The following is a 17,826-nucleotide window of genomic DNA, read 5'->3' on the forward strand; positions in this document are numbered from 1 at the left end:
TGGTATAACTCACAAACTCACAGCTTAAAGCAGATAACCCGTAAGTTGGAGAGGAAATGGCGTCTCACTAATTTAGAAGATCTTCACTTAGCCTGGAAAAAGAGTCTGTTGCTCTATAAAAAAGCCCTCCGTAAAGCTAGGGCATCTTACTACTCATCACTAATTGAAGAAAATAAGAACAACCCCAGGTGTTGTGTGGGCCGCCAGAAGAGGAGGTACTGCTGGACCACCACCAGAGGGCACCCTGCCTGAAGTGCGGGCTTCAGGCACGAGAGGACGTTGCCGCCACGGACACAGCCGGGGTTGACAGATGTCAACTCATGACAGCTGTCACCCATCTCCACTTCATTAATCCACTCCATAAAAGCCAGACGTCATCTCCACCTCGCTGCCAAGATATCATCTACCTGTGAAGGTAATTGTCTCTGCTGACTTAAACATTGAGTAATAATCTGAACTTCTTTGCAGCTGTATTCCTGTGGCGTTTCCTTATCTGTGGGATTGGCGTAAAGTGTGATCAGCGACGGCTTTGCTTCACACTCCAGCCAGATAAGTGATTTAACAGGAGCTGCATGAGTGTGTGATTAGAGGTGGAGGTGACTATCCACCTTCGGACTGTTTTTGTTACTGGGTATGCACACACCCACATCTCACTGTTTGTGCTCCTCGCCAGCAGTACCAGATCCGACAGTCGGGGACGGTGACCACCTGGGAATTCGGGACTTGGCGGCTCCAGTATTCACCAGGTTCGGTGGCGATGGAAATCGTGTGGTTCCGGCTCTTCTCAGAGCAGACATCTTCTATCCTTGAGCCTGCCCACACGTCACCGTTGTGTATTGACTGCTATCAGATTCTGTGATTGTCTGTATAATCGTTGTGCACATTCACAACATTAAATTGTTACCTTTTGGCTCATCTATTGACCGTTCATTGGCGCCCCCTGTTGTGGGTCCGTGTCACTACACTTTCCCCAACACCAGGTTTCTTTTCAGCACTGTAGCCAGGCTGACAAAGAGTCAGAGCTCTATTGAGTCGAGTATTCCTTTAACTTTAACTAGTAATGACTTCATGACTTTCTTTGCTAATAAAATTTTAACTATTAGAGAAAAAATTACTTATAACCATCCCAAAGATGTATCGTTATCTTTGGCTGCTTTCAGTGATGCCGGTATTTGGTTAGACTCTTTCTCTCCGATTGTTCTGTCTGAGTTATTTTCATTAGTTACTTCATCCAAACCATCAACATGTCTATTAGACCCCATTCCTACCAGGCTGCTCAAGGAAGCCCTACCATTAATTAATGCTTCGATCTTAAATATGATCAATCTATCTTTATTAGTTGGCTATGTACCACAGGCTTTTAAGGTGGCAGTAATTAAACCATTACTTAAAAAGCCATCACTTGACCCAGCTATCTTAGCTAATTATAGGCCAATCTCCAACCTTCCTTTTCTCTCAAAATTCTTGAAAGGGTAGTTGTAAAACAGCTAACTGATCATCTGCAGAGGAATGGTCTATTTGAAGAGTTTCAGTCAGGTTTTAGAATTCATCATAGTACAGAAACAGCATTAGTGAATGTTACAAATGATCTTCTTATGGCCTCAGACAGTGGACTCATCTCTGTGCTTGTTCTGTTAGACCTCAGTGCTGCTTTTGATACTGTTGACCATAAAATTTTATTACAGAGATTAGAGCATACCATAGGTATTAAAGGCACTGCGCTGCGGTGGTTTGAATCATATTTGTCTAATAGATTACAATTTTTTCATGTAAATGGGGAATCTTCTTCACAGACTAAGGTTAATTATGGAGTTCCACAAGGTTCTGTGCTAGGACCAATTTTATTCACTTTATACATGTTTCCCTTAGGCAGTATTATTAGACGGCATTGCTTAAATTTTCATTGTTACGCAGATGATACCCAGCTTTATCTATCCATGAAGCCAGAGGACACACACCAATTAGTTAAACTGCAGGAATGTCTTTCAGTCATAAAGACATGGATGACCTCTAATTTCCTGCTTTTAAATTCAGATAAAACTGAAGTTATTGTACTTGGCCCCACAAATCTTAGAAACATGGTGTCTAACCAGATCCTTACTCTGGATGGCATTACCCTGACCTCCAGTAATACTGTGAGTTATCTTGGAGTTATTTTTGATCAGGATATGTCCTACAATGTGCATATTAAGCAAATATGTAGGACTGCTTTTTTGCATTTGCGCAATATCTCCAAAATTAGAAAGGTCTTGTCTCAGAGTGATGCTGAAAAACTAATTCATGCATTTATTTCCTCTAGGCTGGACTATTGTAATTCATTATTATCAGGTTGTCCTAAAAGTTCCCTGAAAAGCCTTCAGTTAATTCAAAATGCTGCAGCTAGAGTGCTAACAGGGACTAGAAGGAGAGAGCATATCTCACCCATATTGGCCTCTCTTCATTGGCTTCCTGTTAATTCTAGAATAGAATTTAAAATTCTTCTTATAAGGTTTTGAATAATCAGGTCCCATCTTATCTTAGGGACCTCATAGTACCATATCACCCCAATAGAGCGCTTCGCTCTCAGACTGCAGGCTTACTTGTAGTTCCTAGGGTTTGTAAGAGTAGAATGGGAGGCAGAGCCTTCAGCTTTCAGGCTCCTCTCCTGTGGAACCAGCTCCCAATTCAGATCAGGGAGACAGACACCCTCTCTACTTTTAAGATTAGGCTTAAAACTTTCCTTTTTGCTAAAGCTTATAGTTAGGGCTGGATCAGGTGACCCTGAACCATCCCTTAGTTATGCTGCTATAGACTTAGACTGCTGGGGGGTTCCCATGATGCACTGAGTGTTTCTTTCTCTTTTTGCTCTGTATGCACCACTCTGCATTTAATCATTAGTGATTGATCTCTGCTCCCCTCCACAGCATGTCTTTTTCCTGGTTCTCTCCCTCAGCCCCAACCAGTCCCAGCAGAAGACTGCCCCTCCCTGAGCCTGGTTCTGCTGGAGGTTTCTTCCTGTTAAAACTGAGTTTTTCCTTCCCACTGTTGCCAAGTGCTTGCTCACAGGGGGTCGTTTTGACCATTGGAGTTTTTCCGTAATTATTGTATGGCCTTGCCTTACAATATAAAGTGCCTTGGGGCAACTGTTTGTTGTGATTTGGCTCTATATAAATAAAATTGATTTGATTTGATTTGATATAAACATTTACTTTTGGCCCTCCATCCAGATTAATATATAATCCTTGAATGTAAATAATTTGGACACCTCAACATACAGTGCGATTTTGAAGTTCCATGTAGCTTGAAAGGAGCTTGTTTGGCAGTTTGTTTCATTTCCAAATCCTCGGTCTGGCGGCCTCACAGGCCACTACTGCTTGCATCCCTATTCACAAACCAAGGTCGTAATAATAATAAATGTTGTAATAGAACAGCTGCATGAGAATCTCATTTCTTCAGTTTGTGCCTACATGGTAGTGAGCACCTTATCTATCCATCATTTTCTGCAATCCTAAGAATTATGTACACAGAAAATATAATACCTGGGGTAATTACTCTGATGAAATTAAATTCAAATGAAAAAACCTGCCATTGTGAAAAAATTTCTTAAATTACTGATGGTTTCTGTAATCCCTGTAAAAGTCAAGGTCGTGAAAATGACATGCTCCTGACATGACGTAAAGTTGAGCAAAATTGTTTTAGTGCATGAACGGATTGAAAGTTTTGCTCAGAAAATCAGGCTGAAAATCAAAGCTCAGATTTATCCGACAATATTATAACAAGCAACAATCGTGGCATTCTCCGCCATGACTGTTTAGACAGCAATATTATCAACAGTGCATCCAGAAAGTATTCATAGTACTTCACATTTTTCACATTTTTTTTATGTTATAGCCTTATTCCAAAATGGATGAAAAAAAAATTTTTTTTAATCAAAATTCTACACACAATACCCAATAATGGCAATGTAAAAAAAAGTCTGAGAATTTTGCAAATTTATTTAAAAAACAAAAGAAAACAAAACTAAGAAATCACACATACATAAGTATTTACAGTATTTGCCATGAAGCTCAAAATTGAGGTCAGATGCATCCTGTTTCCACTGATCATCCTTGAGATGTTTCTTGGGGTAAATTCAGTTGACTGGACATGATTTGGAAAGACACACACTTGTTTACATATAAGGTCTCACAGTTGACAGTGTATATCAGAGTGCAAACCAAGCATGAAGTCAAAGGAATTGTGTGAAGACCTCCGAGACAAGATTGTCTCAAGGCATAAATCTGGAGAAGGGTACAGAAACATTTCTGCTGCTTGAAGGTCCCAATGAGCACAGTGGCCTCCATCATCCATAAATGGAAGAAGTTCAGATCCACCAGGACTCTTCCTAGAGCTGGCCCCCCATCTAAACTGAGCGATCGGGGAGAAGGACCTTAGTCAAGGAGGTGACCAAAAACCCGATGGTCACTCTGTCAGCGCTCAGCATTCCTCTGTGGAGAGAGAAGAACCTTCCAGAAGGACAACCATCACTGCAGCAATCCACCAATCAGGCCTGTATGGTAGAGTGGCCAGACGGAAGCCACACCTGAGTAAAAGGCACATGGCAGCCTGCCTGGAGTTTGCCAAAAGGCACCTGAAGGACTCTCAGACCATGAGAAACAAATTTCTCTGGTCTGATGAGACAAAGATTGAACTCTTTGCTGTGAATGCCAGGTGTCATGTTTGGAGTAAACCAGCCTCCATCCCTACAGTGAAGCATGGGGGTGGCAGCATCGTGCCAGCAGGAACTGGGAGACTAGTCAGGATTGAGGGAAAGATGAATGCAACAATGTACAGAGACATCCTGGATGAAAATCTGAGTGCTCTTGACCTCAGACTGGGGCGACGGTTCATTTTTCAGCAGGACAATGACCCTAAGCACACAGCCAAGATATCAAAGGAGTGGCTTCAGGACAACTCTGTAAAGACTTGAATCCAACTAAACATCTCTGGAGAGATCTGAAAATCGCTGTGCAACGACGCTCCCCATCCAACCTGATGGAGCTTGAGAGGTGCTGCAAAGAGGAATCGACAAACCTGCCCAAAGGTAGGTGCACCAAGCTTGTGGCATCATATTCAAGAAGACTTGAGGCTGTAATTTCTGCCAAATGTGCATCAACAAAGTACTGAGTAAAGTAATACTTATGTACATGTGAGTTTAGTTTTTATTTTTAATGAATTTGCAAAAATTTCCAACAACCTTTTTTTCATTTTTGTAATTATAGGGTGAATTTAATCTATTTTGGAAAAAGGCTGTAACATAACAAAATGTGGAATACTGTGAATACTTTCTGATGCACTGTATGCTACTTACATACTTTTACCAAATCATTTACACTCAACAAAAATATAAACGCAACACTTTTGGTTTTGCTCCCATTTTGTATGAGATGAACTCAAAGATCTAAAACTTTTTCCACATACACAATATCACCATTTCCCTCAAATATTGTTCACAAACCAGTCTAAATCTGTGATAGTGAGCACTTCTCCTTTGCTGAGATAATCCATCCCACCTCACAGGTGTGCCATATCAAGATGCTGATTAGACACCATGATTAGTGCACAGGTGTGCCTTAGACTGTCCACAATAAAAGGCCACTCTGAAAGGTGCAGTTTTATCACACAGCAAAATGCCACAGATTTCGCAAGATTTGAGGGAGCGTGCAATTGGCATGCTGACAGCAGGAATGTCAACCAGAGCTGTTGCTCGTGTATTGAATGTTCATTTCTCTACCATAAGCCGTCTCCAAAGGCGTTTCAGAGAATTTGGCAGTACATCCAACCAGCCTCACAACCGCAGACCACGTGTAACCACACCAGCCCAGGACGTCCGCATCCAGCATATTCACCTCCAAGATTGTCTGAGACCAGTCACTCGGACAGTTGCTGAAACAATCGGTTTGCATAACCAAAGAATTTCTGCACAAACTGTCAGAAACCGTCTCAGGGAAGCTCATCTGCATGCTCGTCATCCTCATTGGGGTCTCGACCTGACTCCAGTTCGTCATCGTAACCGACTTGAGTGGGCAAATGCTCACATTCGCTGGCGTTTGGCACGTTGGAGAGGTGTTATCTTCACGGATGAATCCCGATTCACACTGTTCAGGGCAGATGGCAGACAGCGTGTGTGGGTGAGCGGTTTTCTGATGTCAATGTTGTGGATCGAGTGGCCCATGGTGGCGGTGGGGTTATGGTATGGGCAGGCATCTGTTATGGACGAAGAACACAGGTGCATTTTATTGATGCCATTTTGAATGCACAGAGATACCGTGACGAGATCCTGAGGCCCATTGTTGTGACATACATCCAAGAACATCACCTCATGTTGCAGCAGGATAATGCACGGCCCCATGTTGCAAGGATCTGTACACAATTCTTGGAAGCTGAAAATGTCTCAGTTCTTGCATGGCCGGCATACTCACCGGACATGTCACCCATTGAACATGTTTGGGATGCTCTGGACCGGCGTATACGACAGCGTGTACCAGTTCCTGCCAATATCCAGCAACTTCGCACAGCCATTGAAGAGGAGTGGGCCAACATTCCACAGGCCACAATTGACAACCTGATCAACTCTATGCGAAGGAGATGTGTTGCACTGCATGAGGCAAATGGTGGTCACACCAGTTACTGACTGGTATCCCCCCCCAATAAAACAAAACTGCACCTTTCACAGTGGCATTTTATTGTGGACAGTCTACGGCACACCTGTGCACTAATCATGGTGTCTAATCAGCATCTTGATATGGCACACCTGTGAGGTGGGATGGATTATCTCAGCAAAGGAGAAGTGCTCACTATCACAGATTTAGACTGTTTTGTGAACAATATTTGAGGGAAATGGTGATATTGTGTATGTGGAAAAAGTTTTAGATCTTTGAGTTCATCTCATACAAAATGGGAGCAAAACCAAAAGTGTTGCGTTTATATTTTTGTTGAGTGTACTTTTATATGTGATATGACAGCATTCTTTACATATTACTGATGTTGTCAGTGTTACAGTTTGTGCAATAATCGATACTGTCACAGACTCAAGACAACAAATACACTTGTGAGACATTTTGCATCTTGCTTACCCACAGCAAGCACCTGTAATAACTGCTTTGTGTTCCTTGTGATGACAATAAAGTGCAAATATGTTACAGCGGGCATCCATATCATTTTCTGAGTAAAACAGGGAACTCATGCTTTCTGGAATTCAGACCTTCTCAAGTTGGGTTTTTCGTGTTTACAATGATTCTGAATGCAGCATAATATCTATAGAGCTTTTTCCCTGCAGGAAATTGGTCCCATATTATATTAATTTATTCTGCAATATTGCGAGCAAATTAATATAGAAATGAACATGTAACAATGTGATGCTGTTAAATATAAGCAATCAGTGCATTATTTGTGTGATTGTACCATTTCCAGTAAGGCTGTAAGTAAAGGCTGAGGTCACAATGACAAAGACAATGGCTGTGTTCACAATTGTCTTAATTTATTTTTTTTTAATTTCCCGACCATCGGGAAATAGGGAGAAAATTGTCAGGTAATGGCCCTTGGGACAGGGATCACTTCAAAATGGACAACCGATTCAAGTCAGAATGCCATACGCAGTTGACAAGTGCAGCCTTTGAAGGATGCAGCCCCTGAATTGAGACACAGTCCATATTAACACATAGTTTCATGACAATTTGTATCCCTTTATTTTTGCCTGCAGGCAGTGTCACATAATATATCAATTTTCCCTCTAGTCCTGCTCACATTTGACAAAATGAAAATGTGACATTGACGCAAACAAATCTGATGCAATTAAATGCAAGAAATTATTGCATTATTTATGCAATCATAGCATTGCTAAAAGTTTACCTCGAAGCATTAATGGTTTCTGTGTGCATTATACAAGCTGAGGTCATAACGCTAAACACCTGAGCAATACATTGTGTCCTGAGAATTTGCTTCTCTGAAATTTGCCTGCAGGGTACAGAGCCATTATCTAGCCAGCTCATCTTTTTTTTTTCTGTCCAATTTACAACTTTAGTAAGCTATTTTTAAATGCGTCTCCAAGAGGTCCATCATTAGTCCATATCTAAACTGTTTCTGCTGCTGTTTAGCACATTCTCTGCATAATTACATTAGAACACAAAATTGTCAACTGATTATTATATTTCCACATTCAGGCACAGGAGGAGATCATTCACCTCTTACAAATGAATATATATATTAGAATCGACTGAAATTGCTACCTGCTTGTGTACAATTACAAATGGTTTACCACATTTTTGCAAACCGAGGTGTGTGTCTGTGTGTGTGTGTGTGTGTGTGTGTGTGTGTGTGTGTGTGTGTGTGTGTGTGTGTGTGTGTGTGTGTGTGTGTGTGTGTGTGTGTGTGTGTGCTGGCAATAATTATGGAATCACCGGCCTTGGAGGATGTTCATTCAGTTGTTTAATTTTGTAGAAAAAAAGCAGATCACAGACATGACACAAAACTAAAGTCATTTCAAATGGCAACTTTCTGGCTTTAAGAAACACTATAAGAAATCAGGAAAAAAAAATTGTGGCAGTCAGTAACGGTTACTTTTTTAGACCAAGCAGAGGGAAAAAAATATGGAATCACTCAATTCTGAGGAAAAAATTATGGAATCATGAAAAACAAAAGAACGCTCCAACACATCACTAGTATTTTGTTGCACCACCTCTGGCTTTTATAACAGCTTGCAGTCTCTGAGGCATGGACTTAATGAGTGACAAACAGTACTCTTCATCAATCTGGCTCCAACTTTCTCTGATTGCTGTTGCCAGATCAGCTTTGCAGGTTGGAGCCTTGTCATGGACCATTTTCTTCAACTTCCACCAAAGATTTTCCAATTGGATTAAGATCTGGACTATTTGCAGGCCATGACATTGACCCTATGTGTCTTTTTGCAAGGAATGTTTTCACAGTTTTTGCTCTATGGCAAGATGCATTATCATCTTGAGATTTCATCATCCCCAAACATCCTTTCAATTGATGGGATAAGAAAAGTGTCCAAAATATCAACGTAAACTTGTGCATTTATTGATGATGTAATGACAGCCATCTCCCCAGTGCCTTTACCTGACATGCAGCCCCATATCATCAATGACTGTGGAAATTTACATGTTCTCTTCAGGCAGTCATCTTTATAAATCTCATTGGAACGGCACCAAACAAAAGTTCCAGCATCATCACCTTGCCCAATGCAGATTCGAAATTCATCACTGAATATGACTTTCATCCAGTCATCCACAGTCCACAATTGCTTTTCCTTAGCCCATTGTAACCTTGTTTTTTTCTGTTTAGGTGTTAATGATGGCTTTCGTTTAGCTTTTCTGTATGTAAAGCCCATTTCCTTTAGGCAGTTTCTTACAGTTCAGTCACAGACGTTGACTCCAGTTTCCTCCCATTCGTTCCTCATTTGTTTTGTTGTGCATTTTCGATTTTTGAGACATATTGCTTTAAGTTTTCTGTCTTGACGCTTTGATGTCTTCCTTGGTCTACCAGTATGTTTGCCTTTAACAACCTTCCTATGTTGTTTGTATTTGGTCCAGAGTTTAGACACAGCTGACTGTGAACAACCAACATCTTTTGCAACATTGCGTGATGATTTACCCTCTTTTAAGAGTTTGATAATCCTCTCCTTTGTTTCAATTGACATCTCTTGTGTTGGAGCCATGATTCATGTCAGTCCACTTGGTGCAACAGCTCTCCAAGGTGTGATCACTCCTTTTTAGATGCAGACTAATGAGCATATCTGATTTGATGAAGGTGTTAGTTTTGGGGATGAAAATTTACAGGGTGATGCCATAATTTATTCCTCAGAATTGAGTGAGTCCATATTTTTTTCCCTCTGCTTGGTCTAAAAAAGTAACCGTTACTGACTGCCACAATTATTTTTCCTGATTTCTTATAGTATTTCTTAAAGCCAGAAAGTTGCCATTTAAAATGACTTTAGTTTTGTGTCATGTCTGTGATCTGCTTTTTTTCTACAAAATTAAACAACTGAATGAACATCCTCCGAGGCCGGTGATTCCATAATTATTGCCAGGGGTATATGTCAAAGTAAGGCTCTGCAGATTCAGTCATTTTGTGCTGTAGTAATCACAAATAAGCTTCAGGAGGTCCTGTGTAGATAAACAGTAAATGATCACATCTTGTTATAATATAAAACTCAATTTTGAGTCTTTGATGCTCTGAGAGAGCGAAAAAAGAAATTGGACAAATCTTTCAGCACCCAGTTCAAACTTAAATGACTGCACAACAAGCGAGGTCACAAGAATAAAAAAAGGGTCAACATTTAAGAGTTCAGTGTCACATGGTATAGGGCCCCTTAACACATAGTGTGAATTTGGTCGAATTGCACAAGAAGTGCGCATGAAGCAGAAATCATATGCAATACGTGTAAAATAGTAGCTGCTTCTAACGCCTCGTACACCTGTTGCTACAAGTATTTGCGCACACCAGCGGCTGAAAGACAGTGAGTGTGTTGTGAGAGGCCATCGAACCCTCTTGTGGCAGGTGTCTGCCAAATTCCAAGGTGATACATGATCATCTAACACCGCTCACTGGACACTTAGAAAATGTGTGGCCAGTTGCACTATTAGCACGACAACAGTCAGCAGACAATCACTGTCGAGCTGGATGTGAAATTTGTCTAAGTCCCCCATGAGTGTGGCTTTGCTAAACAGACACAGTAACACGATGTGTGCGCTGAACTAACATGGGGTGTGGCCACCCACAGGAGCGGATGTGGAGATTTGTGGTTCTGGACATCACAGCTGGGGAGCACATACCATGTTTGGACGGACATGAACTAACAACTGCCCACTGTGACGTGCGTGTGTCTGCTTGCTGTCATCACATGGACACACATAAAAACATATATGAAATTTGCTGCAGTGAGTGCGCGCATGTCACACACACTGCATGTCACACACATAGACAAGCTACCCCAGGTGATCGTCAGATCATAACAAGCAGCAGGCGATCTGAATGTCATGTCACCAACATCAGTTCTGTTCCACATGACGCAATGTCTGTCCTGCGTTGCTCTGTCCACAAGACACGCATGTTGTGCAGGACACACGCGTGGAACCGGCTGGACACGCCGCCAGCAGATGTGGACATGACAGGAGTGCCCTCCTTCTCATTCGTGTCATTTCAAGACCGTACGTCTGTGCCCATGGGTCATCTACAGAGAAACAGACTGATCATACTTGTATTACCCACTTGATAAGAGGGATTCAATAAAATGCAGTGTTTTTATGTGGTGTGTAGTTTTATTTTTTTTAAATACGTCCCTGTCTTTCTTGATGTCAGGCATTTTCCTGCACCTTTTACAGCACAGCAATGGTAGCTCAGTGATAATGTTTCTGGCTGGCAATCAGAGCTTTTGGAAAGTGCAGGTTCGAATCCTGTGGACAGCATGTATTTTTTACTTTCACAGCAGCTGTGCAATGTGTAACCACATCGCACAGCTGCTGTGAAAGTAAAAAATACATGAATACATGAGCAGCTGTGCGATGTGGTTACACATGTGGTCCCATGTGTATGAATTGTCGCAGCGGCATCATGCATGCCTGCCCGTCGGTTCAATGTTTTCGTGGTTCGCTCATACCTTTCCGCCGTGATTCGACCTGAGTTGTACTTATTCGTACTATGTGTGAAGGGGCCCATACATGCACCACATGCACGCCATGTGGTTTTCCCCTGCCCACGCAGCGCCCTTCAGTCAGACACACTGCATGGTTGGTGCCTTTGGAACGCTTATTGTCACACGTTTCATTTCTTCTGAACCTAATGTAAGTTTGCTGCTGTTATTCTGGAGCATATCAGCCTGAATGTAATAAGTTTGAGGCCAACTAAAACTGAAATGTGTAACTCATAAATATGCAATAATAGATATTTTTTCCCTTTTAAAGACAATAAAGCAGTTTTTTTCCCCACCCAAACAGAACTGTTTATAAGGAAGAGGCTCAGAGAGAATCAGTTACACTGTACATAGGAGAGAGTAGATTTACTGTACATTATTACTGTGCCTTTTGTGCACAAAATATTTTCACCACTTTGATTATGACGTGGGTGGGGGAGGGTGAGGAGCTCGGTCACTCGGGAGGAGCTCGGAGTCGAGCCGCTGCTCCTTCACGTCGAAAGGAGTCAGTTGAGGTGGCTCGGGCATCTTTTCCGGATGCCCCCTGGACACCTCGCTGGAGAGGTGTTCCCGACACGTCCCACTGGGAGGAGGCCCCGGGGAAGACCCAGGACACGCTGGAGGGACTACGTCTCTCGGCTGGCTTGGGAATGCCTTGGGGTTCCCGCGGAGGAGCTGGGGGAGGTGTGTGTGGATCGGGAGGTCTGGGCGGCTTTGCTTGAGCTGCTGCCCCCGTGACCCGACTCCGGATAAAGCGGAAGAAAATGGATGGATGGATATATCATATAGCAGACAAACACAGTGACATTTGAGAAGTGAAATGAAGTTTATAGGATTTCAGAAAGTGTGCAATAATTATGTAAACAAAATTAGGCAGCTGCATAAATTTGGGCACCCCAACAGAATAAGTACATCCTCCTTTTGCAGAAATAACAGCCTCTAAACACTTCCTATAGCTTCAAATGAGAGTCTGGATTCTGGTTGAAGGTATTTTGGACCAATCTTCTTTACAAAACATCTCAGGTTTGTTGGTTTTCGAGAATGGACAGCCCGCTTAAAATCACACCACAGATTTTCAATAATATTTAGGTCTGGCGACTGAGATGGCCATTCCAGAACATTGTACTTGTTCCTCTGCATGAATGCCTTAGTAGATTTTGTGCAGTGTTTAGGGTCATGGTCTTGTTGAAAGATCCGGTCCCGGTGCAACTTCATCTTTGTCACTGATTCTTGAACATTGTTCTCATGAATCTGCTGATATTGACTGGAATCGATGTGACCCTCAACTTTAACAAGATTCCCAGCACCTGCACTGGCCACACAGCCACACAGCATGATGAACCCACCTCCAAATTTTACTGTAGGTAGCAAGTGTTTTTCTTGGAATGCTGTGTTCTTTTTCAGCCATGCATACCATCCCTTGTTATGTCCAAATAACTCAATTTTAGTTTCATCAGTCCACAGCACCTTATTCCAAAATGAAGCTGACTTGTCCAAATGTGCTTTAGCATACCTCAAGCGACTCTGTTTGTGGCGTGTATGCAGAAAAGGCTTCCTTTGCATTACAGCATCATACAGCAGCTCTTTGTGCAAAGTGCACTGTATAGTTGAATGATGCGCAGAGACACTCTCTGCAGCAAGATCATGTTGTAGGTCTTTGGAGCAGGTCTGTGGGTTGACTATGACTGTTCTTACCATCCTTCGCTTCAGCTTATCTGAGATTTTTCTTGGCCTGCCACTTCAGGCCTTAACTAGTACTGTGCCTGTGGTCTTCCATTTCCTCACTAGGTTCCTCACAGTGGAAACCGACAGCTGAAATCTCTGAGATAACTTTTTGTATCCTTCCCCTAAACCATGATGTTGCACAATCTTTGTTTTCAGGTCATTTGAGAGTTGTTTAGAGGCTCCCATGTTGCCACTCATTAGTAGAGATGCAAAGAGGGGAAACATTTGCAAAAGGCCACCTTAAATACCCTTTCTCATGATTGGATTCAACTGTGTAAGGAGGTCAAGGGTCAATGAGCTTACCAAACCAATTTTGTGTTCCAATAATTAGTGCCAAATGTATCCAAATCAATAAAATGATAAGGGTGCCCAAATTTATGCACCTGCACAATTTTGTTTAAATAATTATTACACACTTTCTGTAAATACTAGAAACTTCATTTCACTTTTCAGATATCAGTGTGTTCATCTGCTATATGATATATTTAACTGAAATTTCTGATCCAGACAACCAATGATTTATAAAGGAAAATCATGGAAATTATCAGTGGTGCCCAGACTTTTGCATACAACTCTAACTAAAAAGGCACCCAGAGAGTGCACACCTCTGCCAAGGTCCAGTAGTTAGTGCTAGCCTTTAATCTTTTTCTTTTGCAATGTGAGAGGATGATTTCTTTGATCTCTTCTTAAATATTCCTCGATCCATATTGCTGACCTTTGATTTATTATTGTTGACAAGTGATTCTGATCCTTTTTCCCCACTACACATCTTTGATCCTGACCTTTGAACTGACTTGGCAGCTTTGACAATGACTGGTGACCTTTGATCATGATCGTTGACCTTTGATTCTTATTGCTGAACTCTCATCTTGAGCCGGACCTTTGTTATTCATTATTGATTTTTGACCACTGAGCTTTGATCGTCATTTGATCCTAAACATTGAGTTTTAATCCTGATTGCTTAGCTTTAATCCTGATCACTGACCTTTGTTTCTGAATGGGAACTGTGATACCGAGCTAAATGTTTGTTGCTGTTCACTCATCTTTGATCCTGTCATTTGATCCAAAAACTGAGTTTTAATCCTGATTGCTTACCTTTGATACTGATCACTGACCTTTCTTTCTGAATGGGAACTGTCATCCTGAGCCAAATGTTTATTCCTGATCACTCATCTTTGATCACCTATCTTTGAGCCTGACGTCTGATTCTGATTAATGTGCTTTTGATCCTGATTTCTCCCCTTAGAACACGATTCAGAAACTTTTATACCGACCTTTATTGTGATAGCTCATTTTTTTATCCTGACCACTGGTCTTTGAACTTTGCCAAGGAGGTTTGTTTTTGTGACCATTTGTCTGGAACTATCGTTTTGAGCCTGTAATCAGGAATCAGTCTCAATATACAGCAATTCTGATTGCAGACTCAAAACAATCAGGATGAAAGCTCAAAGATCAAATTCAGGATGTATTAAAAAAGAAAAAACATCATTTTAGATCAAAGGCAAGATCCATTTCTTGATGTGGATTGACACTAAAACTGAATTAGCTCTTCCTTGAATTAAGGCCCAACACTTCCCCAAATTTAACGAAGATTCAATCATGTCCACTTGAGATATTTTACTGAGAAGATGGACAAACAACAAAGTAAACAAAAACTGCCTTGGCAGAAGTGATGCAAAAATGAAAATCTTGCAGAATCCCTGCGTGGTCAGATGCTGGTTCAGGTTTCAAATCAGGGCTTTTCAAGGCGAGCACAACACAGGGTGTCTCTCTGTCATCTTTACACAACATTATTGTGTTTGAGTGAGCAGCGTCTTTGGAGCAAATACATGTTGACGACGCAGATTGTTTCATGATTCACACCGTGTGGCAAGTGGTGACGACGTGCTGCGCATCATGGGCTGAAAATCAGAGACAGAAAGTACAAGAGGAGGGGAAAACACAAAAAGGAGACTCTTACCTTAAGAAGCACTTGAACACATCAGACTGCAAAGGGGAGCGAGAGAGAGAGAGAGGTACAGAGGGAGACAGAGAGAGAGAATAGGAAGGGGGATGCGGAGGCAGAGAGAGAAGCACTGAAATTAGATTACAACAGGGTGAAGTTGCAGAACAACAACTTTGTGAGAGACTTCACAGAAGAATGTGCGAGGGAGAATGACAGACATTTCAAAAAGGTGTGAGAGCAGATTTCATATCACGAGCACTTGTCTGCAGCCTCTCTAAGCCTTGACTTATTCCATAATTAATGACACCGAGAACACCGAGAAATGATTTCTGAGCTGCCTTTATTTTCATTATATTTCAAAAATCTTTACAAATTTAACATTAGTAAGATGTTAAATTCCCAATGTATTCCCAAAGGAGCCAGAGCTTCTCAAAATAATCCCAACGCACAGTAAACGTGTACAATCCCAAATCAGACGTTTGAATGGTGTGGAGAATACAAAAGATTAAAAACAATAAAAAACAGCAGTGGTTCTTACATTTACTTTGACTTCTATTTCTTTGCAGACAGTACAAATCTAAGATATTACATGTTGTGTGGAGTCAACATCATTTCATTTGTTAATATTACTATACATTCATTCCTACATTTCAGGCCAGCAACACATTAAAAAAAATTGGGATAGGGGCTTTTTAGGGCTAGTAATGAAGTTAAAAAAATAATGATGTTATTTCAAACAGGTGATGTCAACAGGTGATTTGGAACAAAAGCTGGTTCTGCTTCAGCATCCCAAATGCTTCAGCATCCATTTTTTTTTTTTTTTAAGATAAGTTGTAGGCCTTAACGCTTTGTGCTATTGCATACCGTGTCCACCATTCGCTCACACTGGAGGTGACAATGCTTAGCTTTAAAACCAACATAGCCAGGTTTGTTTTATTGATGGTGTTCATTTTTGTAATACAAAAAAACAAAAAAACAAAACAAAAAACATAAAAAACTAATCGAGTATGCTGTTACCCATCTGGAGGCATTTGCAGTATTCGCTAGGACATCTCTACCTGAAATACAAGCACTGCTGGATTAAGAGCTCTACAAATTTTTGGTACCATTTTGCTCTGAACTGAGGAAAACAGGCGGCAGTCTGTAAACGAAGAAGTCAATGCACGGTATCAAGTATGGACTACGTTGTCACAATTGTTAGGCGTTATATAAAACAAATAATGAATGTTTTTTCATTCATGCAATGGAAAGATTATTTCATTGATGAAAGATGGAATGTTCTATTCAGTGAGGTGAAGCCAGAGCCGGAGGCAGAGCAGACGACACTCTGTACAGGAAGAAGTCAAGACATGGCATCGGGTACGGACTACATCGTCAGGATTGTTAGGCGTTATATAAAACAAATAATGAATGTTTTTTCATTCATGCAATGGAAAGATTATTTCAGTGATGAAAGATGGAATGTTCTATTCAATGAGGTGGAGCCAGAGCCGGAGGCAGACGACACTCTGTACAGGAAGAAGTCAAGACACGGCATCGGGTACGGACTACATCGTCAGGATTGTTAGGCGTTATATAAAACAAATAATGAATGTTTTTTCATTCATGCAATGGAAAGATTATTTCATTGATGAAAGATGGAATGTTCTATTCAATGAGGTGGAGCCAGACCCGGAGGCAGAGCAGACGACACTCTGTACAGGAAGAAGTCAAGACACGGCATCGGGTACGGACTACATCGTCAGGATTGTTAGGCGTTATATAAAACAAATAATTAATGTTTTTTCATTCATGCAATGGAAAGATTATTTCATTGATGAAAGATGGAATGTTCTATTCAAAGATGGAATAGAACATTCTAACTTTCACCAAATTAAATATTCCTACCATTGCACTCATAAACATTAATTCTTTGCATCCTATATGGTAGGAACTACAGGAAATATTGAAACACAGTGTTCTACTTAGACATCTTCTCTACTGGAGTTAACAAACCTCTGACGGCAGTGATGTCGTGTGATGATGTTAAGCAAAGCTGAAAGACTAGTTAGCCCTGGCGAGGGACTGCTCTCGTCTGGATGTCTGCAAAGTAATAATGAACCATGCATCCAGTTTGCAAAACAAAAATCTCATTGGTTTTTCCACAACTACTTACAGAAGACAGGAAAAAATGTTCCATATTAACAAGCAACGACAATACAATTCGTGCTTTGATTTAATGATTAATAAAAGCTGAAGATAATCTTGTTGTTAGTTTAAAGTCTGTAGCGCACATGAGCATACGATGCAGATGAACATACAGTTGGTGTTTTGCTGCATTGAGCGTAATTTCTTTTTAAAATCTGTTTTTGCAGGGCTGTTTAAAAGACAAACAGATGCATTCTAGAATGTCTAGAAGCTGCACAGGATTTCCTCTGCAGCTCCAGTCTTTCTCAGACCTCAGTGCTCTGAGCCAGTTGTAAGGAGATGGAACGCGGGTTTGTTTGCT

General features: G+C 41.2%; 1 protein-coding gene across 20 annotated transcripts in view; it reads right to left on the bottom strand.

Moving 5' to 3' along the window:
- LOC117527150 (receptor-type tyrosine-protein phosphatase delta-like) overlaps positions 1-17,826 on the bottom strand; it is a 527,875-nt gene that overhangs the window by 408,799 nt on the left and 101,250 nt on the right. For all 20 annotated transcript variants that reach the window (XM_034189362.1, XM_034189358.1, XM_034189350.1 and 17 more), the window contains exon 3: positions 15,354-15,379. The gene's annotated coding sequence lies outside the window, so the exon portion shown is untranslated. The remainder of the gene's footprint in view (positions 1-15,353; positions 15,380-17,826) is intronic.

The sequence above is a fragment of the Thalassophryne amazonica genome, chromosome 15 (assembly GCF_902500255.1).
Source record: "Thalassophryne amazonica chromosome 15, fThaAma1.1, whole genome shotgun sequence".
NCBI classification, from domain to species: domain Eukaryota; kingdom Metazoa; phylum Chordata; class Actinopteri; order Batrachoidiformes; family Batrachoididae; genus Thalassophryne; species Thalassophryne amazonica.